The 26671-nt window shown below is 40.5% G+C and overlaps 1 protein-coding gene across 1 annotated transcript in view; it reads right to left on the reverse strand.

Annotated features, from left to right (window-relative positions):
• The window catches only part of SYTL5 (synaptotagmin like 5), a 276734-nt gene extending 263696 nt beyond the window's left edge, over nucleotides 1-13038 (reverse strand). Inside the window, exon 1 of the mRNA XM_045197942.3 lies at nucleotides 12890-13038. The gene's annotated coding sequence lies outside the window, so the exon portion shown is untranslated. The remainder of the gene's footprint in view (nucleotides 1-12889) is intronic.
• Between the last annotated feature and the right edge of the window lie 13633 nt (nucleotides 13039-26671).

Genomic DNA, 26671 nt, shown 5'->3' on the forward strand with positions numbered 1-26671 from the left:
CAAATGCACCATGCTGTACTATAGCTGTATGGGAACTCTCTGTACTGTTCTTCACAATTTTTCTGTAAATCAAAATTGTTCTAAATTTTTTTATTAAAAATTCATTATTAATTCTAGAAAAATACTTAAAATAATAAACCTATCAATGAATCAATAAATCAGTAGGTAGGATACAAATGACACTAAGTACTAATCAGACTCACACACAGAAATTTCAAAGAGGACCGAGGTGTTTGTGTAGCTCAGAGAACCAACATTAACAGGTCTATAGCTCATGCCCTGGCTGGTGTGGCTCAATGGATTGAGTCTGGGCCTATAAACCAAAGGTTCACTTTTGATTCTCAGTCAGGGCACATGACTGGGTTTCAGGCTAGGTCCCCAGTAGGGGGAGCACAAGAGGCAACCACACATGATGTTTCTCTCGCTCTCTTTCTCTTTCCCTTCCACTCTCTCTAAAAATAAATAAATAAAATCTTTTTTAAAAAGTCTACAGCTCACGAATGAGCCCATTTGAAGGGGGTTATGGTATAATACTAGCTTCACTATACACTTGAGCAGCATTTTAATTTAGGAAGCAATAAAAAATACTTCTTTTTCCTTATGTTTTAAGACTGGGCAATCTCTGAGAATAAGTGTTTTTACTGGTAAGTTAGGAGTGCATGTATTCTGCTCACTACAATTCACCACAGAGGAACAGCCTCAAAGGAGAGGATACCCAGAAAGCCAAAACCCACCCTGCATTCTTGCGTAGCAGTCATTAGAGAGTTATTCCAAGGTGGAAAACTCTTATTGTGGAGAATAGAATGGAGAAGGGTGACTGATAAATATCAAGGTAAGAGCAAAGCCACACTTGTCTACAGGGCATTGAAGGGTAAGGTCCTCTCAAAGAGAAGGTCTATGAAGTCAGAATGGGAATTGGGATGTATTCACATTTCCTCAGCATCCCATGAAGGGTTTGACTTAAGTGTGTTTTATGTGGACTATGGGTTACATAATACTAGGTATTCACTTAAAAATTATTTCCTTAAATCTGTTATAATTTTCTTTGTTTTGCTTAAAGCAAACTTCTTGGTGTGCATTCCATACACCCCAAGGGTAGATGGCTAGAATTTAGAGGGTCCATGAACTTGGATGAGAAAAAAATGATGTCTTTATATTCACTAATCTCTAACTGAAATTTACTCAAATATTAATGTAGGCAACAAATCACAATAGTATTAGCACTTGTGACTTTGTCACCAATAGAAATCACAAGTACTTTTCTTGGTCACTATAGTCACTGCAGATATTGTGAAATATCCTTGATGTTCATTACTACTCTAAAATTTGTGTAGTCAAAAAAAAAGTTGTATAGTCATTAGTGAGAGACCTAGGTAGGCCTAGGAGGAACGGAAAATCACCAGGCGGGAACTGTACTGTGGGACACTGCCTGCCGGCCCTACCCAGGACAAACAGATGCCCGGCTAAGCTTGGGGTCTGGGGTTGGCCTATCCGGCATAACAGGATGCAACTTTAACTTGAGCCTGATAAGATGTTTCAAGAACAATGGTCAGCAGAAACGGCACCCAGCAACCAGCTCTAGCCAGTCAGACTGACACCCAACCAGTTTCCCTTCTAGGGTTTTTGCACTTACAAACCCTGCTCTAAGAAGAACGGAGCAAGTCTTAACCTCCCTTGGTTGACTCCCCAACCTCCCTAGGTTGGCTGCACTTTCTCCACTTTCCTGTGCAAGTCCCAACCTTCCATGGTTGGCTGCACTTTTCCCTCTTACTCCCTGCTAATAAACCCTGTTCCTTAGCTCGCTGTGTCCGTCCGGTTTCTTGAGCGACTCCAACCTAGCAATTAGACCCATCACTAGATCTTGCTGTTTAATAAGTTAATAAAGAAGTACATATATTACATATCATAAATTTGTTGTTTTTAATATTCTGATAATTGGATTTCAATATAATTTGTTTCCTTTGTTAATCCAGTGTGTTTGATTTTATACATTCAAATCACTATTCTGATAAGGAGGCCATGGGCCTCCTATCAAATTATCTGTGGCACAAAAATATTTTAAAGGTTATAAACTTTGGCCTAAGATTTAAAATCTGGTACAATTTTACAGCTTTGAGTGGTAGCAATGCCAGGAAAGCAAGGAGTAGGTTTAAACTATAAAGAAAAATGTAGTATTAATAGTCGCATCACTCTCTACCATCACACCACCTCCCAACACATGCATGTGCACACATGAGCACACATATACATACACACACAGAACATAGAAAAAAAGCAGGATTGTAGCCCATGAGTGCTGTGCTGAGACCAGCAGCAAAATGGCAGTGGGGCCACACATAGCAGAGGAGTCTCAGGACATAAAGGAACCACAGGCAAGTAGACACCAGAACAGAGAGGACACAACCAACTGTTCTTCTAAATTGTCTGAGGATGTGACCTTTCAGAGCCATAAGGGAAAGTGAATCTTGTGCCCTGCCATTCTCATTGATTATAATACATATGAGAACACAAAGGGAAAAAATACAGTGCATGATAAACACTGACTCTGAGAGCCATTAGTTCAGAGGGATGGAGTACACTTTAAACAAAGCCATGTTTTGTGAACACAGAGTCTTTGTTGGTGGTTTCATTTTTTATAATTGTTATATCATATTTGGTGTTGCATATATGAAAGAATCTATACTTCATTTATGTAAATGATAAAGAGTAATAATAAATGAGCCTTGATGACCCAATCACCCAATCCAAAAACTGGAACATAATGCCAGTGCATCTATTATACAGGGTGTGGCAAAAGTAGGTTTACAGTTGTGAGTACATGAAGCAGTTTATTCTTGTATTATTATTTACTAATTATTGTATTATTGTCCATACAAATAACTGTAAACCTACTTTTACCTCACCCTTTATGCTCCTACCTTATTCCATCCCTGTCTCCCCATCTGAGGAAGGAACAGGCCTGACGTTTTAGTTTACCTTGCTGTATAGTTTATCACATGTGTACTATTCCTTACAATATATTGTTTGGTTTTAAGCTTCTAAAGACTATGCCCAAGTGCATGAAGTCTTTGAGGACTTAGGTTTTCATTCAATAGTTTGTTTCTAACATAACCTATGTTCTTGCATATAACAGTGGTTAATTCACTTTATTCTATATTTAAATAAGTATCACACTTTAAAATTTATCTACTTTCCCATCAATAAAGAATTAGGTTATTCCAATATTTCTGTACTATGAACCATGATGCAAAGGGCATTGCTAAGGAGAGTTCCTGGTTCACATGCAGAAGAATTTTTCTAGGGGTTATACCTAGAAACAAAACTGCTGGGTCATAAGGTACATACGTCAATTTTACAAGGTAGTGCCAAGTTTTCTTTTTCAAAATGATTTTTACAAAATTTGCACTCCTATCAATAAGGTGTATCAATTTCTGTTGAGCAGCATCCATACTGATACTCGATACTGTCAGATTTCATACTCTATTGTCATCTTTGTACACCACAGATAGTATAATGCTTCACTATACAAAGCGCATAAAAGTGTCAGCAAGTGCCAAAGTTTTATAAATACAGTTTAATTCAAGGTTATACAATGTCTTAACCTGAGTCCTCCCTGGAATGCAGAGCCTGAGACAAGGGTTTGCATGCAAGTAGTTATGGTTCTGTTTTTTTGCTTTTTTTTTTGGTGGGGAAACTGAGTCTATGGAATAGAAGTAGGGAATTGAGGAAAGGAAACAGAAAAAGAGAGGAAATAAATACAGAGTGTATTTTTGACTTGGCACAACTATAAGAAACTGGGGCTTAATCAGGCTTAGGTCTGAGAACCTGTTAAAAGCAAACAATACTAAAATGCACTTCAGAATTATCTGGCCAAATATGGAAGAAGGGAACTTTTATCCCTGGCTCCCATCCCACATCAGTCAAGGGTTGATTCTAGTTTTTAACTCCCTCACATTCCATACTACACATATGTGGGTTCCAACAGGCCTCTGTATTGAAACATCAAAGAAGTCCTGGGGTGAGAAGTGAAATATTCACTGTGAGGCTAAAGCAAGGTACTATCTGGTTACATTCACATGAAATTGGTTATTTGGATAGATTCCTTGACTAAAAGGTGGTCCGAAAGGATGTACAGTATGGCAGAAGATATGCCCAATACACATAGCTAGTAAGTGACAGAGATGGAACTCAAGCATATATATCTATCACAATCCAAATACAAGGCACTTGGCACATAGTGTATAAATACTGTCTACTGCCTACCCAACAGCCATCCTTACCTTTCTTCTCTGCTAAGAGAGCACTAATATGTTGAGGAAGCAGCAAAGATCCCTGGAATGGAACTAGCACTGTAGCTCCATGTGCCATCACAGACCCAGACCCCTTCTTCTACCTTTCTCTTTCAACAACTTCAATGCTAGTGTATATCCAAGAAGTCACTCCATAGTCCAAGATGACCCTGGCAATCATGCCTGCATTCCAGGCTAGCAACTAAAGGAAACAGGAGGTATAAAAGGGCCCTCCTCTCGGCCAAATCAACTCCCTTCAGGCACACATCCTGGAAGTCCCACATAACATGATAATTATCTCTCACTGGCAGAACTCAGTCATAGGATCATACCTTGGTGCAAGAGATGCTGGATAACAGACACTGATGAATTGCCACCAGGAATGAAACTTGATTTAGTCACTAAGGAAGAAGGTGAGACAGGATATAGGGTGGCAACCAGAAGTCTCTGCCAAAGCAGCCATTTGATTTGGCCAAGATTTTAATCTGTAACTCAGCCTTCCTATTTGTAAAATGGAAATAAAAGTACTACCTCACAAAGTTTTTATGAGGACTAAATGAGATCATGTAAATAAAACTGCACAGTGCCTGGCACGCAGAAAATGATTAATAAACACTATATGCTATTGATTCGCCTTGTTGGATCATCATCACCAGGCCTGCCATTGAGCAGTACAACCTCAGTGTCTTATCGGTGCCTGCATTTATCAGGCTTGAAGGTGCTGGATGCTGACTCACACTAACAACAGTCCCAAATGATTAAAGCCAGAGTGGCAGCTTAGTAATTAATTCACAATGAGAAATAGAACTTTCAGGCAGACCAGGTTATTTTCTCCATGAAGGCAATGAACATGGGGAATCATAGGCTGATTGCTGAACATGAAATCTGAAAAAGAGAATTCATTACACAATTCAAATGTTTAATGGCATTGGGCTCTAACAATGTATTGCATTCATCTCCACAACTGAGTTTGTCTAATGTGGTGGGTCAGGTGATCAGGCTGGAAATATGACAGGTAATCTGTCCCCTGGACAGTACTGGGAAGTGCACTACCAATTGCAGGAAATGTTCACTAGGAATGTGGAAATTTGAATGTTCACTCAAAACACTTGTGGCAGTGACAAGTACATTCTGAATAGAGGCCCCATATACCTGGCATTATTAGTTTGGAAAAGGCATAACTAAGGGAAATAATTGAGCAAAACCCATTCTTCTGATAACAGCTCCAGAGTAAATGGGACAACAAGAAACCTGCTTTTACCTTTGCTTAAAAGATGTATTGGATTACAGATTGAATCTATTTTCTAAGTATAAAACAGAAATATTTTAGTTGCTTTATATAAAGACATAATAGAGAACATTAATAAAAATTTAAAATGACGTAAAATGCTTTAAATTGAGCCAACAGAAAAATACGATGTATATATAAATGGGTGTGTGTACAAAATCTCAATTGTCACTTAATGTACAAAGATAATTAACTTTGTATTATCTAGGCTGACTATATACCTTCTGTTGGCATAGTTTTTCTCTAAACAAGGTACAATAAAAAGTAGAAAAGCCATGTGTTATAAAGGAAACAGTGTTAAGCTTTGTCATCAAAGATACTTTCGAGTCTTGGCTTCACCTCTTATAAGTAATGTGATCTGGAAAACTTATTTAATATCTCTGAACGTCCTTTTTCCCTCTGTGATAGATTACAAAAAAAATGGCTCTGATTCGTTACCTCTCCTTACATCCATGTCTTTTGCCTTGTAACTTTGTAGAGCCCTCCCACTCTAACTCTGGGCATGACCACGTGTCTTGCATAATCCAACAGAATAAAGTGGAAGTGATGATATGGCAGTTACAAGTCTAGGCCTCAAGAGGCTATGTATTTCCATTCGTTCTCTCTAGCACCTCTGCTACTGCCTTGAGAACAATACTAGTTAGCCTGCTGGACATGTGAAACACAGCCTATGCACACCAGTTGCTCCAGTCAAGGTTTGCCTAGTTCAGTCAATATCCAGGTACCCCCAAGATATGGGAGCAATCCCAGCCAAGATCAGCAAAGCAACTAACCACCCCACAGTTGACCCTAGACGCATAAGCAATAAATGTGTATTGTCATATGCTACTGAGATTTTTGTGGATGGTTGTTATGCAGCATTATTACAGCAATAGCTAACTGACACACATACTCTTGACATCAATTTGTTACAAGGGTTAAATGAGGTACTTTAGGTTTAGTGACCAGCATACCACAGTCAACCAAAAAAAAAAAAACCTATTATTATTATTGATAAATTCTACTGTACAAAATACCAACACATTCTTAAAATGCTACCTAGGCACTAGCTTAAAGTTTTGGATGATTATAAACCATTTAGTCTCACATTTACAGAGACTCTCTTGTTTTATTCCCACAAGTGAATAATCACATCCATAGAATGTGAATTTTACTGATTTAACTCTCAAATAGCAGGCCAACTATTTTTCTATCTCCAATTATTCTGGAGGCAATATTACTCAGCATAGCTCACTATTTGACTGATATAGAAATAAAATGATTAAATTAGAAGTAATTTAATGTGTTTTGAGAAATTTGCAACATCCCTTGAGACTGGACAATCTCTGAAGTAGTTAATCCTTCAAAAAATCACATATGGGAAGCAAGCAACTACTCTCATGAAATCATCTTTTTTTACTTTTATTTTTTTCCACATTTTTTATTGTTGTTCAAGTACAGTTGTCTCCATTTTCTCCTCATCATTCCTCCCCCATCCCACCCAGCCCACTTCCCACCCTTGATCCTACCCGCTTTGGTTTTGTTCATGTGTCCTTTATACATGTTCCTGAAATCATCTTTGAGTTGGTATAAGAACAAGCTGCAATTTAGCTCTGTGATTGGAGAGGAAACATGAATAGAGACAAATGGGCTGATGTGCAGGCTCTATATTCATTCACCTCAATTGGTGTAAGAGATTAAAACACCTCAATGCAGCATTTTCTCTCATTTCCTCAGTCTTTGTCTTACGAGCAGAAAAAGTAATTAAGCTTGGCAGAAGAAAAAGTACAACACAATCAGCAATTATGATAGCAAATATGACTGATAAACTTCACATACAGTGATATATGTAATGAACTAGTCTCACACAATACCATAAAGTCTCAAAATGTCAAAGATATATGGTTCACAAAGTACGTGGTTCACAAAGCATCATCACTAGACCAATACCATCAACATCACCTGGGAACTTGTTAGAAAGGCAAATTCTTAATCCCTACCCCAAACCCACTGAATCAGAAATTCTGAGGCCAGAAGCCAGCAATCTCCTTTTAACAAGTTCTCCATGTGGTTCCATTGCCTGCTTAGAGCTGCAGAACCACTGATCTAAACAGAGCCATGTAACTTAAAGTATTACCTATGAATGAGAAGCACTGGCGTTTGCCAGAACTGCAGTCTCAGGGAGTTTGTTAGAACTGCAGAATCTTGGCCTCATACTGACTGAATAGGAATCTAAATTATAAAAAGGTCTTCAGGTGACTTATATGCACATTAAAGTTTGAGAAGTGCTGTATTTGTCCAGTAGTTCCTGTTACTGGCTGAATTATGTCCCCTCCCCAGATTCATAAGAAGAAACTCTAACCCTTAGTATTGTATTTCAGAACTTGACTATATTTGGAGACGGGGCCTTTAAAATGCTAATTATGGCAAAATTAGGTCATATGACTAATCCCTAATCCAATGTGTCTGGTGTCCACATAAGAGAAAATTAGGACGCTGACATGCACAGAGGAAAGATCACGTGAAAACAGCAAGAAGGAAGCCATGTACAAGCCAAGGAGAGAGTCCTCAGAATAAGCCAATCCTGCCAACACCTTGGTCTTGTGTTGGGAACCGCCCTGCCTGGTTTCAGAAGCTGTAACCCCCCATGGTTAAGGCTGAGTCAGAGACCTTGGGATCCTAAGCCACTAAGGAGACAAAGCTTATCTCCCTGGCAGGGGCGGCACCTCTACCCACTTTACTTTACCCTGCTTGGCCCTGAGCCTGACCAGTTAGCCAATGACGGGCAAGATTCCTCAAGGGAGGGGTGACCTAAGGCAGGCATGGTCATGAAAAGGCCCACAGGGAAGCACTTGGGGGGCTATATAAAAAGGGGGTAATGGACCCTTGCCCCTCTGCTTTGACAAAGCCTGAGTCCTCATTCTGTCTGCAAGAAGTCTCCTAATCTCTTGGCTGCCTTACTTCCCCTGCCTGACTTAAGCCTGAAACAATGACAGAGGGCGGTGCAGCCCTGTGCTGGAAAGGGCCGATTCCCCCAGGCATCAGGCCTAAGAAAGAATGCATAAAACCCTGTGAAACCTGCTTTGCTAAGAATGTCCTCAATTTAAATGATAAGGGTCCAAGCCTGAAATGAGTTTGTTTCCCAAAGTCTTATAGCCCTTTAGCTAACTGGCCCTGTCTCAGAATAAGCCCTCAGAGTTCTTTGTTTGTTATCTATTGTTTGATCCTTCCTGCCTGACAATGATTGATGAGCTTTACCTGTATTCCTGTGCAAACTGAACCCAATAAAAGCTTGGCCCTTCTCCTTTGAGAAATCGGCCACCTTTCCTCCCCAAGCAGATCATGTCTTGGTAGACTTATTCTCATCCGTGGCGGCCAGGGGAGCCCTATGGGCAGAGCGCCCCCCCCCCCACAGTCTTGGACTTCTAGCATCAAGAACTACGAGAAAATAGCTTTTTGTTAATTGAATCACCTAGTCTGTGGTACTTTGTTATGACATCCCAAGCAGCGTAGTACAGTTCCCAGACTCGGGTGCATATTGGAATCATCTGGGGAATTTTAAAAATCCTGATACCTGCGTCCCATTCTCAGAGGTTCCAATTTAAGTAGTCCAGGTATCAGCCCATAAATGTAGTTTTTTTTTTCTTTTTTGTTGTTGTTCAAGTACAGTTGTATCATCCCCCCCACCCCAGCTATCCCGACCCCCACCCTCAATCCTACCCCCCTAAATGTACATTTTTTTAAAGTGTTCCAGTTAAACTGCAGCAAAATTTGATAACCACTGATAATCTAGTTCAGGAGTGTCAAACTCATTTCCACCGGGGGCCACATGAGCCTCGTGGTTGCCTTCAAAGGGCCGAATGTAACTTTAGGACTGTAAGAATGTAACTACTCCTTAACTAGGGGCAAGGAGCTCAGCACGGCTGCTGGGTAGAAACAAGGTGCCAGGCCAGATAAAACAAGGTGGAGGGCAGGATTCGGCCCACAGGCCTTGTGTTTGCTACCTGTGCTCTAGTTCACTCTTCCAACTGGTGAGAAATCTAAGACCCAGGGTCCTGCAATTGTTAATATTCACTCTCTTGATACTCGCTTAGCTGATCTCTCATCATTATGTCCCCAAATCTTCTGCAGTAAATAGTTCAAGACTCCTTCCTACTGGGAAGGAAAGTCAGGGATCAAAGCTGGCAGTAATATATGCTGTCTTCATTTCATACATGAACTGATTTTTACGTGTGCACACTAGAGGACTAGGGATCATGTTGAACATTTTTTGCAGTACAACTTCCACAGCGCAGGTATAGAGAAAGCCCCCAAAGAAAATCTGTTGACCTAAATTGTCAGTACCACTACCTCTCCCTCCTGTGAAGTTGCCCCCCAGATTCCTAGGATCCAAATTTAAAGTATCTAAGGTTGTGTAAAACAGCATTTCAGGGCATACTTGCCAATCCACTAATTAGTTTTTTTCTTACTAACCCTTTTTCACTGGTTCCTATAAAGTTGTGAAGCTCCCAAACACAATACAGGCATACCTCAGTTTGCTTTATTGTGTTTCACAGATGTTGTGATTTTACAAAGACTCTCCACCAGCAAAATGACTGTGGTTCTCTTTATTGTGGTACTTGCCTTATTGCGGTGGTCTGGAACAGAACCTGCAATATCTCTGAGGTATGCCTGTAGTCTGCTCACAGAATAACTACTTACTGGATGTTTACTCTGTTCTAGGAACTGGAGGATCTGACCCATATTTAATACAATGGAAACCATGAGCTGTACACATACATAAATTTTTTCTACCTGCAGTCTATAAAGTTAACACTCTACAAAAATTATTATTTAGCAGTCTTAAAATACCATACACCTTGTGGGGGGGGGAACCCTTTTCTAAATGTGCTTTTGCTACATTGATTAATATTAATACAGTCACTCGTTAAAACAGACCCATTCTCATGACAGTCTAGCAGACTTGCCCGTTAGCTCCCCAAAGCCATCTCCAACCCCCCTCTCCCTGGCCTCCTTTCTACTATGGAAGCCGAAAAGCCTGATATTTTCCCAACCTCCCTTGCCACTAAGGACTGCTATGTGGTCGCCTCTGGCCAATGGGATATAGGGAGATTCTTCTGGGGAACTTTGAGAAAAGATATTCTCTGATAAAAATTGTATGAGGAAAAATATTGTATCCTTTTTCAACCCATTTCTTGTCTTTGAACATGGGATAAGGATGTAATGTCTGGTGCTGTCAGAGCCATCTTGAAACTATGAGGGTAAGTCACTGACCCAGAGCCCTGACATATTGGGCCACTGAACCAATCCAGTGCTCACCTGCTGTAAGGCTTCTCTATTTCTTAAAGTCACCTTTAGTTGGCTTTTCTGTTACATGCAGCAAAAAATATCACAATTAATATATAGATATTTTCCATATTTGTCCAACTCATTTAATTAAAACACAGTGTAGCCCTGGCTGGTGTGGCTCAGTGAATTGAGTGCCAGCCTGCAAACCAAAGGGTCCCAGGTTCAATTCCCAGTGTAGGGCACATGCCTGGGTTGCGGGCCAGGTCCCCAGTAGGGGCCGCATGAGAGGCAATCACACATTGATATCTCTCTCCCTCTCCTTCTCCATCCCTTCCCCTCTCAAAAAATAAATCAGTAAAATCTTTTAGAAAAGAAGCAACCTTTAAAATATAAAGAATAAAACACTGTCATCTGAGAATCCACACTCTGAGTGAAGAAAAAGCATACCCAGGTGGTTGTTAAGAAATGGTAAACCCAATCTGAACTGAATTAATTAATTCATTCATTCATTCCTTCATCAGACCACCACTTTAGTAGGCTCCAGGGATACAAAGATGAGTTAGACATTACCTCTGCCTTCCAAAAAAACTATTATCTTGAGTGAGACTGGTATGTAAAACAAGAGTCACAAGATGGCAAGTGCCAAGATGTGCAGAGGTGAGGCATCATCTTATTAAAGAGGTGTGAAACCTATTCAGTTTGGGGTGCTCCCTAGGAAGAGGTTTGGAAAAGAGCATCATCAAAACTTCCACTCAGGTCTAAAAAGTTATCCCTGTGACCTTACTAAACATACAAGGTTTTATTAAATTTCTTCCCAGTGTGGAAGGAGGTTCTTTTCTATAAACAAAAACTATAAACTGAATAACAATTCAGTAAAGAGCAACTCACGATACGTGCAACTCAATCAACTGCCAGAAAGCTTCCCCCACCCATCTTCCTCTCCCCCACAAAGCCAGATAAAGCCATGATTTGGTGGGAAGAGGGTATTTTGCTTCCATATCAGCAGTATTGTTTGTCTAGAGCTAAAGAATTCTGTGCTGTAAATTAAGACCACCTGTTAACATTGCAGCAAACCAAACAATTTTGATGATAAAGCAATCAGTCATCAACATCAGCCACAAACACACGCATTCCAGGAGCAACTCTCCTCCGCTATTTTAAGCAAAAACAACAGCAATAATTAGTATCTATTTTAATAATATCTATTTAACAGAAACACTTGTGCTTAATGATAGATAAAGGGGACTCACCCTTCCCTCATTGATTTTTCTAAAGGCAGATAGTGAAAGCGCACCCCCCCACACACACACACACTGGTGGAGGAAAAGAAAAACTAACATGTAGCTTTGCATTGTCAAATCCTTGTAAGAAATAGAGTAGGTACTCAATGATTTTCTTGCAAGGAAAATAATACGTTTGGAAGCATCTCTGCAAATAGAAAAAATAAGACCAGCAGTAGTCTCTTAAAATTTTCATGAATACAATACATTAAAAATAAAATATCCAATAAAGCCCTATCAACATTATGATGACATTCACATTAATTGTGCCTCCGGAACATTGTGATTCAGTCAATAGTGACGAGATTGATATGCAGCTCTGGTATGTCTTGGGCTGGGGAGGAATGCTCCAAGATCCCAACTCAGGCTACTAAAACATTTACCTTGCTGGGAATGAAGACACCGCCCTGGCAAAGGGTTCCAGCCCAGCCCTCTAGCTTTCTCCCCACCCCCACCCTCTAAGAATCACCCAGGAAGAAAGTGGGGGAGGAGGGAAACACACCAAACAAATCAAACATTCCTAGCCCCATTAACGCTGCATCGGGACGTTTGAAGGTACTCGGGAAATCAAGAATATGGCCCCAGAGTTTGGCTTGTTTGGGGTCTGAGCATGAATTTGACATTCTCTGTTGCGTTTTAAAAATCTAACTTTCCGTCTCCAATGGAGAGAAGAGGAAGGAAGCAAAGGCAGAAAGAGACACAGACTGGCAGACCGCCTCCCCCCAGTCACCCAAGCAGGAGGCATCGAAAGATGAGAAACTTACCTAGACGGAAAGGCAGCTGATCCAGCCTCCGGAGGGGTCCAGTAGTCGTGGGTGAGTTGCTGAAGCTGGAGATGAAATGTGGACCCCGGGCGGGAGGCGAAGTCCCGCTCCTAACCCGAGGGACCACAGTGACTCACACGCTCCGTGCCCGCCTCTCGCGCGCTGTGCCCCTCTACACTCCCCGCACCGCCCCGCCCCGCCCCGCGCAGGTACTTGGGCTGCGCGCTGGGAGGCGGTCTCCAGCCGCCCTTATCTAGGGGGCTCTCTGCCCGATGCTCCCAGGCGGAGGCGCCAGAGCCCACCCAGTCGGAGCCGAGCCAAGAACAGCCCGCCCTTCCAGACAACCGCTAGCCACTGCAGGACCATTGCCTCCGTCGTGGGCATCCCTTCTCCTGCGCGCCCCCCCCACCCTAGGACCCACTGCCCCTGGGCTGCCCATCTGAGCTCAACACACCTTCCATGTGCCATCTGGACACAGCATCACCAAGGCCCTCCCTCAGGCTATACCAGCCACTCCAGGATGGTCAGTCCCTGAACCCACCACCCTCCGTCTCCCTCTTTCCGTGGTGTCAGAACCCGGCGCAGAGACAGGCGCAGCTGGCTCCTCAAGATGGCAGGTGTATTTTTTTTCCCTTTGGTTTTCCTAGGACGCTTACCTTGCAGGTACTCCTTACCTCCTGGGTTGCCCAGGAGACACACTTCCCACCTGCCAACTGGAGACAATGCCCAAACCCTCCTACAATTGGTATTTATGCCTGGTGTTCCCCTACTCCCCACCACAGCCAATGCACAGATTACTTCCAGCTGCTTAGAGTCCCCTACTTTGCAGAGTTGGCTATGAACCCCTCCCTTCTCAGATCCTTCAGAGTCCTGGGAAAGTGCGGTGGGGACGGCTTTCTATTTTGACTGGAGGTGGGAAGAACAGTCCCCACTGAATAAAGGCCCCACTGAAACTTTATTGGGACAGTCAAGGTGCTGTAGAGTGTGAGAACATCTACAAGACATACTATCTCCAGCAAATAAGGATTGGGAGTTCTGCACTGGGGACTGAAATATTTCTCTGGTAGAGGTTATCTTGTTCTACTGGAGAGATAGATAGGGGTGATGAGATAATGGTCCTGCTTCCATCATATCAAAACTGGCAGGAAGAGCATGTAGAATAAGAATCCCATTAGTCTTGACAAAAATGAAGGATTATGGAATTCAGAGAGAAAGAAAGAAGAATCAGGAGGGAGTGGAACATTTTCCCATCTTGAGGACAGCATACTTAAGCTGCCATACTTCCTACAACTTGGCTAAGAAATGAAAGGTTACTGCCTATTCAGAAACCTGGGCAATCTCCCCCTACCCCCACCAACACACACCCCTCATCATCTCATTGTTTTTGATGACCATTATAAACCTAGATCTCCCCCAGGATGGGCAGGGACTACGACATTCATCTCAATGTCCCAGTAAGCCAGCACAGAGCCTAACACCCAGTGGGAAACTAGTCATTTGTGAAAACTATAAGGTCTAAATCCAGGGCCTTCCAACCCCTGTCTTCCACTTCTACCTCTATGTTTTCCATCTGTTTCCATTTAGTTTTGTTCCTGATCTATACCTACTTTCCTGAATAACATCATTCCTCAGTTTCTGTACCTCTACTCTCTAAGTCTATAAGGTTGTGTTTCTTTTCCAACTTATTTCTTTTATTTTTCTAAAATCTCCCCTACTCTGCATTCTGTGTTGCTATCTTATTTTCAAGTTTAATCTCAACAAACTGCTTTTGCTGCTTTTTGTTTTAATCTGCTAGGTACTTGGATCAAAATTCTTACATATCAGAAACCGTACATTCTCCAGAATGTGTGTGTGTCCATTTGTGTGTATCCAAGAAAATGTGTCTTTTCATACAAGGTTATCATCCATAAGCCATAAATATTACTACAATCATATTTTCATCCATTCATTCAACTCACATTAACAGTGCACCTACTATGTACTAGGCATTGTGTTAGGTCCTGAGTTTATAAAGATGAATAAGGAAAAGTCACTACCATCAAGAATGTACCAAGAAATGGGGGAAGGAGAGGAACAGACAATAAACAAAGTCTTGCAACAATGCTGTTGTAGGGAAGCATACAAGGTGCTGTGGGAATGAAAAGGGAGTGCACAGCACTCCATGGAGGAGAAGGGGATGGTCGTGAAACATTTCACCACAAAATAACTATTGAATTCAGTCTTAAAAACAGACAGTTTCCAGGAAAATAATAATGGGAGAAATACACAGAACATGAACAATTTACTCTGTATTCTTAATTTGTGTCTCTTTTCTCTTGTGATGTCATCAATCTTTAGGCAGAGTGTCTAAGACAGCTCTAGAGTTAAGAGAGTTCTCCTTCCTGATAGCTTCAGCAAAGCTCTAGGATTTCGCTCTGCTTGGATCATAGGTCCATCCCTGAAACGATCATCATGACCAAATAAGTAATATATTCTGATTGGCTATCCTGAGTCATGTGCCAATCCCTGTTTGTTTGTTTTGGGGGGGATTCAACTGAAAGATTGATAGCCTTGCCTGATGAAGCAAGTACAGTTCTTAAAGGAGAAGACAAAAGGACAAAAGTAACATGTCAACTACATTTATGGAAACATTTCCCTAAACAAATCTCTCATTTTGCAAAATAACAAACTAACATTAACAAGGCTTATAGAAAAAAATAGATTTGAGGGCATATTACTCAAAACTTATGCAACTTCATTAGCAGAGAATTAACAGAATATTTCGGAATAACATGGCTAGTTCAGACACATTGCTTGGTATGACTAGAGGCTGTCTCAAGGTATATTAAAACACAAGAAACCAATAGAAAGAAAATTCTAGCTTAATAGAGCTCAGACAATGCAGATGGAAGTGGAGCTCTAGGACGGTAAGTCTGCCACTAAGGTGGGAACAGGAGGAAGTGCAATCTCCCAGAATCAAGAACCATGCATCGCTGGAAGTGTACCTCCTCGGGAAGGAAGCCCTGGGTGCAAACCTTTGCTTTACATTTTCTGAAAATGAAGCTAAAAAAGGCTCCTGACGATGCAGCAGATAAATTGAGTCCTTTTTCCTCCCATGTTGAAGGTTATACTCCAACACAACTTCCACATTATATTGGCATTATTTCCGTATTTGCAATTGCATATAAACTAATTTTGTATTAAATGTTTTCTGACAGAAGGCATAGTGTATATTTATTGCCTATCAAATATTTACTAAACACCTATGATCTAATCCAGTCTTGAGTTTTTAAATTCCAGTGATTTGCTAATGACCCAGATTTATACTTCTGGTTTGAATTCTAGCAACCTGCCTAACAACCTCATTTGGATGACTAACAGTAATCTGAAACGTACTTTGTACAAAACCCAACTTTTTTTATTTTCCCCAGATCTTCTCCTTCTGAGGTTTTCCCAGTCTTGTTTAATGGCAACATCATCTATATTGAGGCTCAAATTAACATTCCTTGGATCATTGCTTTTTACTTCTTTCTCTTACACTCCATGTCCAATCCATTAGCAAATACGGTACATTCTACCTTCAAAACACATCTAGAATCTGACCACTTCTCACAATCTGTACTGCTACCATTTGTGTCCAGCTACCATCATCTTTTCTGTGTTATTACAAACAGCCCAACTGGTCTCCTTGCTTCTGCCCTTTGCACCATATAGTCCTTTCTCCCACAGTAGCTAAAATGATCCTTTAAAAATACAATTTCAAACAAGTCATTTATCTGTTTAAAACCCCCATTGTTTCTATATCTCCCTCCGTGTAAAAACCAGATTGTTAAAATGGTCACTAATCCCTACCTGATCTAACCCCTGCCATCTTTCTAAATCTATTCTCTTACACTTCCTCTCCAGTGTACTCCACTCTATTTTTCACTGGCCTCTTTGCTAGTCCTCAAACCCACAAAGCTGGCGCACTGACTGTTCCCTCTGCCTAGAACTCTCTTCCTCCAGGTATAATCAGGGATCACTCTCTCAACAACATTAGGTTTTTCTTCAAAAGTCATCTATCCTTGATTCCTTCCTTGACTGCCTGACTTAAAATAGTGATTCTCCCACCTAAACTGCAGCGCTCCTTATCTCCCATTCCTGCCTTATTTCACTCATAGTTCTTATCCCATCTGACATACGAAACATTATATTCATTGATTTCCTTCTTTTTTCTGTCTCCCACTTGTACAATATAAACTCCATGAAACATAGATTTCCATTTTATTTAATGTGGTATCCCTAGTGCCTAGAACACCATCTGACATGCAGTAGGTACTCAAGAAATATTTGAGTGCATATTTGCCTATCATGTGCCAGGAACTTTTCTAGGCATTAGGAAATATAGCAGGAAATAACAGATAAAGCCTCCACATCAAGTGTGTGTTTAAATCCCTAAATACTAGCTTCTAGAAGGCAGGACCTATTTCAATACTTTTTAGCCTATTCTGTATTGACAAGCAAAGTTGTTATGCTTAAGAAAACAAATAATGTATATTATTTAATAAAGATTCCTTCATATACTTACTAAGCCTTGTATATAAAGTTTGTTTGTTGTGTTGCTTGATTTTTTTAAATCTGGAAAGCCCAATTAATCATTGTCTGACTTCACTGAAAACTTTTTTCACTGGTAGATAGTTCTGTAACATCCCAACATTAAACTATCACAAGCTGACTATAAATGTGAACATGTTTTGTCATGGGAATATTCCATTTGTATCAGTACCCAGCATAAAAGAAAGGGTCTGAAGAGTAAAATTACAATAAAACTGTATGGCACTGAAATAACATGATCATAATTACAGAGTAATACACTGGTGTGATGGGGTAGCACATAATTACATGGCAAATGAAACGACGAGACAGAATGTGTTGTAAGCTGAGAGGTAGAGTGATGACTGGTGGTTGGAGTGTCTGGGTCCAAGGATTGGGCATTTTTGCATTTCCAGCCCACTGAATGTAGCCCCCTTGGGGTTGGGAGGTATCATATTAAGGTTACTGCTGGAATTTGCTCTTTATACTTCCTTTTATCTTGTAGTTCATTTCTAGGCCATTGACCCACCAAGGGAGGCCAGGAGGCCAAGGACAGCTGGGTTGCTTAAAGTTTTCCAGATTCCCCCTCTAAGGGTCAGGGAATGGTTTCTTACAAAATCAAACACTAAAGCAGTATCATCAAGTGCTGAGGTATTGATTTTATCCACTTGAGTGTCATTATTCTTCTTGAGAATCCTTCAATCTGCCGGCTGCTCTCACCACCACGGTGGCCCACTGTTCCATCATTAAAACTTTGGCACAGGGAGCACTGTTGAGACAATGTGGATTTTTAAATCAGAGCCCTATAACATACCATGGGGAAAAATAAAAAAATATATTTTAGAGAGAGTCAATTATCTTCAGTAATAAAGAAAAAACATCAATCTATTATATATTTATAAAGATCTTTACATGTGTCTCTGATATTCCTCTTTGCAGCCCTAAAAGATAAGGTAGGTATTATCATGCCTACTCTACTAATGAGGAAACAGGCTCAGAAAGGTTAAGTGCTTTGTCTATGGGCATACAGCCAGTCAGTGAAAGAGCCAGAATTCAAACTAAGGTATATTCTGTAAGTTTGGTGCTTTTATCAATCAGCCATAGCCACAAAATGCTGTCCCAAAAGTCAGTAGCTTAAAACCAGAATCATTTTCCCTCATGTATCTATGGGTTAGAAAAGAGTTGGCTGATTTAGGCTGAGCTTGGTTGGAAGTGACTCTACTCCATTTTCCATTAGCATCTGGGACTAGAAGGCTAGTGAGGGCATGCTCTTATGGTAACTATAGAAGCACAGAACAAAAGAGGAAACACGCAAAGTCTTTGCTAGGCTCAGAATGGACACAGGATCGTTTCCATCTCATCCTATTGGCCAAATAAAGTTCTTTGGCTGAACTCAAAGTTAAGGGACAGGGAAGTGCATGCAACCCATGGAAGGCACTGCAAAGTTATATGCAAAAGCGTCTATTCAGGAAGAAATAAGGAATTGGAGCCATGTATATATTTTACCACAGTGTTCCTCCCCATTGTACCAGGCAACTTCTCCATGCAGTTTTCTCATCTATGTTTTAGGTCCCTATGATTGATACAATGGTGTCTATTTTGCCCTCCAACTAGAGTCTTAAAAAACAACCACAAGCCCAAAATGGCATCACTCATGCTAAAAGGCCATGATACCAGACCTAGATTTAATACCTAATCTAACTGCTGTTTCAACCTCTCCCAGAAACATACTCTTTCTTTATTAACCAGTCTATAATTTTCTGGTCAAGCACAAGAAAGGAAATCGGTCACATGGGCCCTCTCCATCTCCAAGAGAAAGAAGAGGTAATCTGCATGATAAAAAAAAAAACCCTTCCCATCCTCTTTCCCCATAAAAGATTTCTGGGCCCCAAAATGATCCTTTATTTTTTTTAAGACTTTATTTATTTATTTTTAGAGAGAGGGGAAGGGAAGGAGAAAGAGAGAGGGAAACATCAATGTATGGTTGCCTCTCATGTGCCCCCCACTGGGGACCTGGCCCACAACCCAGGCATGTGCCCTAACTGGGAATTAAACCAGCAACCCTTTGGTTCACAGGCTGGCACTCAATCCACTGAGCCACACCAGCCAGGGCTGAGACTTTATTTTCTTTTGTTAATAGCTCCCTTTCCCCAACCTTCTTCCTATAAAAACCTTCCATTTTGTAAAGTCCCTAGGAGCACCCTTCTAGATGCTAAATAGGATGCTACCTTATTATCTTAATTACTTAATTAAGCCAGTTAGATCTTCAAATTTGCTTGGTTGAATTTTGTTTTTTTAACATTTATATTTGCATAACTTATTTGCATTTTAACCCAAAATGTGACGCATTTTGTCATGTGTGGCCCTGATGGGATAAGAAACACTTTCTAAGCAGGAATGCTTTTCTGTAGTCTGTATATCACACTAGCTAACTTGTCATTGAGAGTAAGTGTTAAACAATGTAACTTGCATGGCTGAAACACATTTTAAAAGAAAGAATTTATTAGGCCATTGCTAGCCAAAAAAGAAGACTGGTTTTGGGGCATGGAGTCTAAACCCCGGCAGCCTGGCTAGGTAGGAAAGACGATGTGTCCAATGTCCAGGAGTTTTGCAAAGTTTTTTATACATCAAGTAGCAGGGAGAAAGCTGCAAGCCACTCTGAAAGGGTTTACATTAGCTCTAGACAAAGGGGATGGGCCAGTTCTGAGACAGGGAAAGCAGAGTCCAGAAGGAAGGAGCTCATGCGCCTGTGGATCAGCTGTGGGCAACAGATTGGGAAATTTCTGTGTCAATAAGAAGCAGAGGGTCCTGGTTCTGAAGTGCCCAGCTGTTCTCTCTTTTGGATAATTGCAGAAACAGCCACCTGGAAATTAATCTTAAATCCCAACAGATATATAGGAATGTGAGCAGTCTTTTGTCAGAGCTGGTCCACAGCAATTAACAGGCTAACCGTTCTGTTGCTTTCTTTCACTCTCTAGATGCTATAATTTTAACCTAGAAAATCTCAAAATTTTTTTCTTGTCGTAAGTTCCTAGAATGAAACTTCTATACCCACAGTGGAGGGATGCTAAGGAAACCCTGCCTGAATGGTGAAGGACAGTTGATCATCCCTGGAGGTGATTTTGTAGGTACTTAGTACTCTTCAATGAATCAATACCCAAGAATCTTTACCTGCTAAGTGCTGGATCCTGAAAGGATGTAGGTCTGGTGTGAAATTGTCCAGATTTGAGTCCACACTCCACTACTTATTAGCCCTGTCACCTCTCTGCCTTCTGTTTCCTCATCTGTAAAAATGGAGATAATCAACCAAAGCATCGCCGGTTTGATTCCCAGTCAGGGCACATGCCTGGGTTGCGGGCCATATCCCCAGTGTGGGGTGTGCTAGAGGCAACCATACATTGATGTTTCACTCCTTCTTTCTCCCTCCCTTCCCCACCTCTCTAAATATAAATAAATAAAATCTTAATATAAAAAATGGAGATAATCAAGAATAATTATTTACAGTTATTGTGAAGCTTAAATAAGAATTTTTATGAGCACTTAGCACTGAATGCATGCTTACCTGTTATTTTATCCTATGAGCACAGCTGGCTAGAGGGAGGATACAAAATAAATTGAAGAAATTATTCCTGTCTTTAAGAAACTAATAATCCATTTCAAAAAGAAGGCATATATTAAACAAGAAAGAAATCACAAGATATTCATATTATTTAAGGTGGGTTTTTTTTTCCCATTTACAAGCAATAAAAATTAACTTTGTCTTATTTAAGTGTGTTAGATAAAATTCATCGTAATGGTTCAGGGGTCTTCCACAGCCTTAAAAACATGTTCAGCTCCTAAGCCTTGACTTGGGTAAGAAGCAATCCAGCTCCAGAAATTCAACAATTAGAGCTGGTTGTGGTTCCTGTGTCTCTTGAGTTTAGCCAGTAAGGTGACTTCAGCTCCAACACCTCCCAATCTCTGGGTCTCTGGGTCCCAAGTTTCAAATTTTCAAGAAGAAGAAGCTGATTGGCCCAGCTCATGTCAGTTTTTGACCTCTGGATTGATTCATTAGCATAGACTCATATCAGACATGGGAAGCCATGGTGTTGCCATCTCCTATATATTAGAAGTCTGGTCCCAGATGTTAATACAGAACTCCTGGAATGTTTGGCCTCCTGTTATCTCTCTGCCCTCATGTCTTACAGTGCTCCAGTCACTCTAACCTCCCTGATTTCCATCAAAAAAGTGAGATACACCATGCCTCAGGAATTTTCTACTTGCTATTCCCTTTGCCAGGCATATTTTTCTCTCAAATAACCACATGAGAATCACTCACTTCCTTATTTTCTTCAAATATTTAGTAAACTATATCTGCTCAAGGAAGCCTTCCCTGACAAAGTTACTTAAAATTGCAACACCCCCACCCTGTACAAACACATATACATTTCAACTACCTCCTACTCTGCACTATTTCTCTCTGAAGTATTTATAATCTTCAGTACCAGCTAGCTACTTGTGCATAACAAAACACCACAAATTTAGTGGGTTAAAACAACAGCCATTTTATTTCGCTCTGTATTTGTTGGGTTGGTATCGTGGGCTACCTGGGCAGTTCTTCTGGTCTGGGCTGACTCGGCTGCTCAGGCATCTGTGGTCACTGGCAGGTCATTGAATGGCTAAATGATACAGAATGGCCTCGTGCACATTTCTAGTAGGTTAGTGGGCTGGGGAACCTCTGTTGTCTTCCATGTAGCTTTCTCATCTCCCAGCAATCCTCCTTGAATTTGTTCACATAGTGGTCTCAGGGTTCCAAGAGCAATAAAGTATTAAGCCCCAATGAGCTAAACTTTTCAAATCTTGCTTTTGTTTGTGTCTTATTTGCTAATGTCCTATTGGCCAAAGCAAGTCATGTGACCAGCCTAGACTTAAAAGGTTGAGAAATAGACTCTAATTCTTGGTAAGATGTGCTGCAAAGTCATATTGCAAAATAACAAAGTAAAAGGGTATACAAACAGGGATGGGAAGAATTTGTGACCATACATGCAATCTACCACACTTTCTAACAAATCATGTTACTTATTTATTTTGCTTATTATAAAAATGACTCTTCATCCATTCTTGAATTCCTGCCAAAGGATAATACCCAGTGGGAGAGATTTGTGTGGAGCAATTATTTCCAGTTTCTTTTCCCACACTGAATAAAGTATATGTGTCCATGAAAGAAACTTGCCTTCCAGTTGGCCCATCAATTGCCACATTTGTGTGTCACCACTTCTGTGCAGTCTTTTAACTGTTTTATTTTTTTAACTTTTTTTTATTGTTGTTCAAGTACAATTGTCTCCATTTCTCCCCATCTCTCCCCCCACCCCAGCCATCCTCACTTCCTACCCTTGATCCTAACCCTCTTTGGTTTTGTCCATGAGTCCTTTATACATGTTCCTGAAACCGTTCCCCCTTTTCCCCCTATGCCCCCCTCCCATCTCCCCTCTGGTTACTGTCACTTATTCTTAATTTCAATGTCTCTGGTTAAATTTTGCTTGTTTGTTTTGTTGATTAGGTTCCACTTAAAGGTGAGATCCTATGGTATTTGTCTTTCACCACCTGGCTTCTTTCACTTAGCATAATGCTCTCCAGTTCCATCCATGCTGTCACAAAGCTTTAGGAGCTCCTTCTTTCTCTCTGCTGCGTAGTATTCTATTGTGTAAGTGTACCATAGTTTTGAATGGATCAAAAAACTATAGTACATTTACATGACAAAGGATTTTTAAAGCAGCAACAAAAAAAAAACCTCATCAGAATCAAGGGATCCTCATCAGAAAGCAGTGAGCTAAAAATTGTAAATGTTAAACAAACAAATAAAAACTGTCAACCAAACTGCCTTCAAAAGGGAAAAATTAAGACATCTCCAGATAAACAAAGGCTGAGGAAATTTGTTACCACAAGACTTAACCTGCAAGAAATGCTGAATAGAGACCTGAGGGTTAAAATAAAAGAACACTACACAGTAACTAGAAGCTGTATGAAGAAATAAAGATCTCAGTAAAGGTAAATGCATGGGCAATTGTAAAATCCGTATTATTGTAACAATGGTGTGTAACTCCACTTTTTGTTTTCTACATGATTTAAGAAACTAACACATTAAAATAAACAATTATTAGTCAATAAGCCAGTAAAATTGCAACATTGGTTGACAACTCTATACTTTGTTTTCTACATAATGTAGAAGACAAATGCATTAAATATTGTTAGTGTACATTTTTGGTTACACAATCTATAAAGATATAATTTTGTGACATTAGCAATGGAAAGGGGTGGTGACAAACTTATTTTTTTCTTTTTTCAAATATATTTTATTGATTATACTACTACAGTTGCCCCATTTTCCCCCTTCTCTACCCTCCGTCCTGCACACTCCCTCTCACCCACATTCACCCCCTTTAGTTCATGCCCATGCGTCATACATATAAGTTCTTCGGCTTCTCCATTTCCCATACTATTCTTACCCTCCCCCTGTCTATTTTCTACCTACCATTTATGCTACTTATTCTCTGTGCCTTTTCCTCCTCTCTTCCCCTCCCACTCCCCTGCTGATAAACCTCCACGTGATCTCCATTTATGTGATTCTGTTCCTGTTCTAGTTGTTTGCTTATTTTGTTTTTGTTTTAGGTATGGTTGTTAATAATTGTGAGTTTGCTGTCATTTTACTGTTCATATTTTTATCTTCTTTTTCTTAGATAAATCCCTTTAACATTTCATATAATAAGGGCTGGGTGATGATGAACTCCTTTAACTTGACCTTATCTAAGAAGCATTTTATCTGCCCTTCCATTCTAAATGATAGCTTTGCTGGATAGAGCAATCTTGGATGTAGGTCCTTGCCTTTCATGATTTCAAATACTTCTTTCCAGCCCCTTCTTGTCTGTAAGGTCTCTTTTGAGAAATCAGCTGATAGTCTTATGGGAACTCCTTTGTAGGTAATTGTCTCCTTTTGTCTTGCTGCTTTTAAGATTCTCTCCTTATCTTTAATCTTGGGTAATGTAATTATGATGTGCCTTGGTGTGTGCTTCTTTGGGTCCAACTTCTTTGGAACTCTCTGAGTTTCCTGGACTTTCTGGAAGTCTGTTTCCTTTGCCAGATTGGGGAAGTTCTCTTTCATTACTTTTTCAAATAAAATTTCAATTTCTTGCTCTTCCTCTTCTCCTTCTGGTACCCCTATAATTCAGATGTTGGAATGTTTCAAGATGTCCTGGAGGTTCCTAAGCCTCTCCTCACTTTTTTGCATTCTTGTTTCTTCATTCTTTTCTGGTTGGGTATTTCTTTCTTCCTTCTGGTCCATGCTGTTGATTTGAGTCCCAGTTTCCTTTGCATCACTATTGGTTCCCTGTACATTTTCCTTTGTTTCTCTTAGCATAGCCTTCATTTTTTCATCTAATTTGCGACCAAATTCAACCAGTTCTGTGAGCATCCTGATTGCCAGTGTTTTGAACTGTGCATCTGATAGGTTGGCTATCTCTTCATTGCTTAGTTGTATTTTTTCTGGAGCTTTGATCTGTTCTTTCATTTGGGCCATTTTTTTTTTTGTCTTGGCGCACCTGTTACATAAAGGGGCAGAGCCTTAGGTGTTCACCAGGGTGGAGCAACCCACCTCCCTGTGCTGAGATGCTGTATGTGGGGGAGGGGTCTGAGAGGGAACAATGGCGCTTGCTTCACTCTCTGCCGGCTTTCAGTCACTTCCTCTGCTACCCACAAGCACAGTGGGCCCTTCTGGTGCTGATTCTCGAGTGCGTGGGTTTGTGTACGTTCTAGGACCCTGTGGATCTCTCCAATGAACTTTCCTGTGAGGCTGGGAGTTTCTCCCACTGCCACCTCAACCCTCACAGGTGTTTTCAATCAGTAGTTTGAGGCTTTGTTTCCCCGCGCTGGAGCCTTGGGGTTGCTTGGTCTGTTTCACTCCCCCTTTGTTCCTCCAGGTTTATCTGAGCACAAATGTGGGACATTGGGGTCCCCCAGCCACTGTCTTGCCCGACCCAGTCCTCCAGCCAGCGCCTTGCCACGAGTCCTCTTTGCCCAGCTGTTTATCTCCGCCCCTCCTACCAGTCTGTATGAATATGTCTTCTTTAACTCCTTGGTTGTCGGACTTCCATACAGTTCAATTTTCTATCATTTCTGGTTGTTTTTTGTTTTTCAATTGTTGCCCTTCTTTTGGTTGTGTGAGGAGGCACAGTGTGTCTACCTACGCTTCCATCTTGGCCAGAAGTCGTCTTTTAACTGTTTTAATAGTACAATGAATTAACAACCGTAGTAATTGCAAACAAAATCTATGCCTCACACAATTATTCAAATAAATGCAAATCGACCTAATGGCCTCTTTTAGAGAGAGCATTATTATGCAGTGAACATTTGCTCTAACCGATATTATGTATGCAAATGAAATTTTAATTTCGATGTACTTTCACACGGACATATTTTCAGTTTAATGCAAAAGAACTTACAGTATATCATTAAGGGTAAATCAGTTTGTTTTTGAGTGTGTGTGTGTGTGCTTAATAACGATATAGTCAATGAGATGCAATATTCAGAATATCAGGTATTCTCTTCTGCTTACCACTTCTCCACCCCCGATGCCAGCATTATTACAGAGAACTTTATTTTAAGGATGGGGACATGATGTCTTGCCCTCCTACATTTTTATTCTTCTCTCTTCTCCAAACATCCTCCACCCTCCCACTTTCCCTTAGACTTTTTGGTTTGTTAAGATAATTACAAGGGCACAATACTGTCATTCATTACTCTTTATCAACCCACTTGACCTCAGAGAAATGAAAGAAGGAAGGAAGGAAGGAAGGAAGGAAGGAAGGAAGGAAGGAAGGAAGGAAGGAAGGAAAGGAGGGAGAGAGGGAGGGAGACAAGAAGGAATTGGAGAAGTGGAAGGGAAGGAAGCCAGAATAAAATGAACACTTGCTCTGTGCCAGGCATTAAAATCCTAGGCTAGTCCTGTAAAGTACATATTATAGGCCCAATCTTACAGCTAAGGAAACAAAGGACAAAAAGCTTAAGTAATTTACCAAAGGTCATAAAAGTTACTAAATGGCATATCTAGCATGTGCCAGTACTTCATTTATTTTATTTAATAATAGCCCATTGTATGGGCATACTACATTTTATTCATTCATTTATCAGTTAATATACTTTTTTGGTTGTTTCTATCTTTTGGCTATTATGAATAATGCTGTTATAAACATTTATATA

Source organism: Desmodus rotundus, chromosome X, assembly GCF_022682495.2.
Source record: "Desmodus rotundus isolate HL8 chromosome X, HLdesRot8A.1, whole genome shotgun sequence".
Lineage (NCBI taxonomy): Eukaryota > Metazoa > Chordata > Mammalia > Chiroptera > Phyllostomidae > Desmodus > Desmodus rotundus.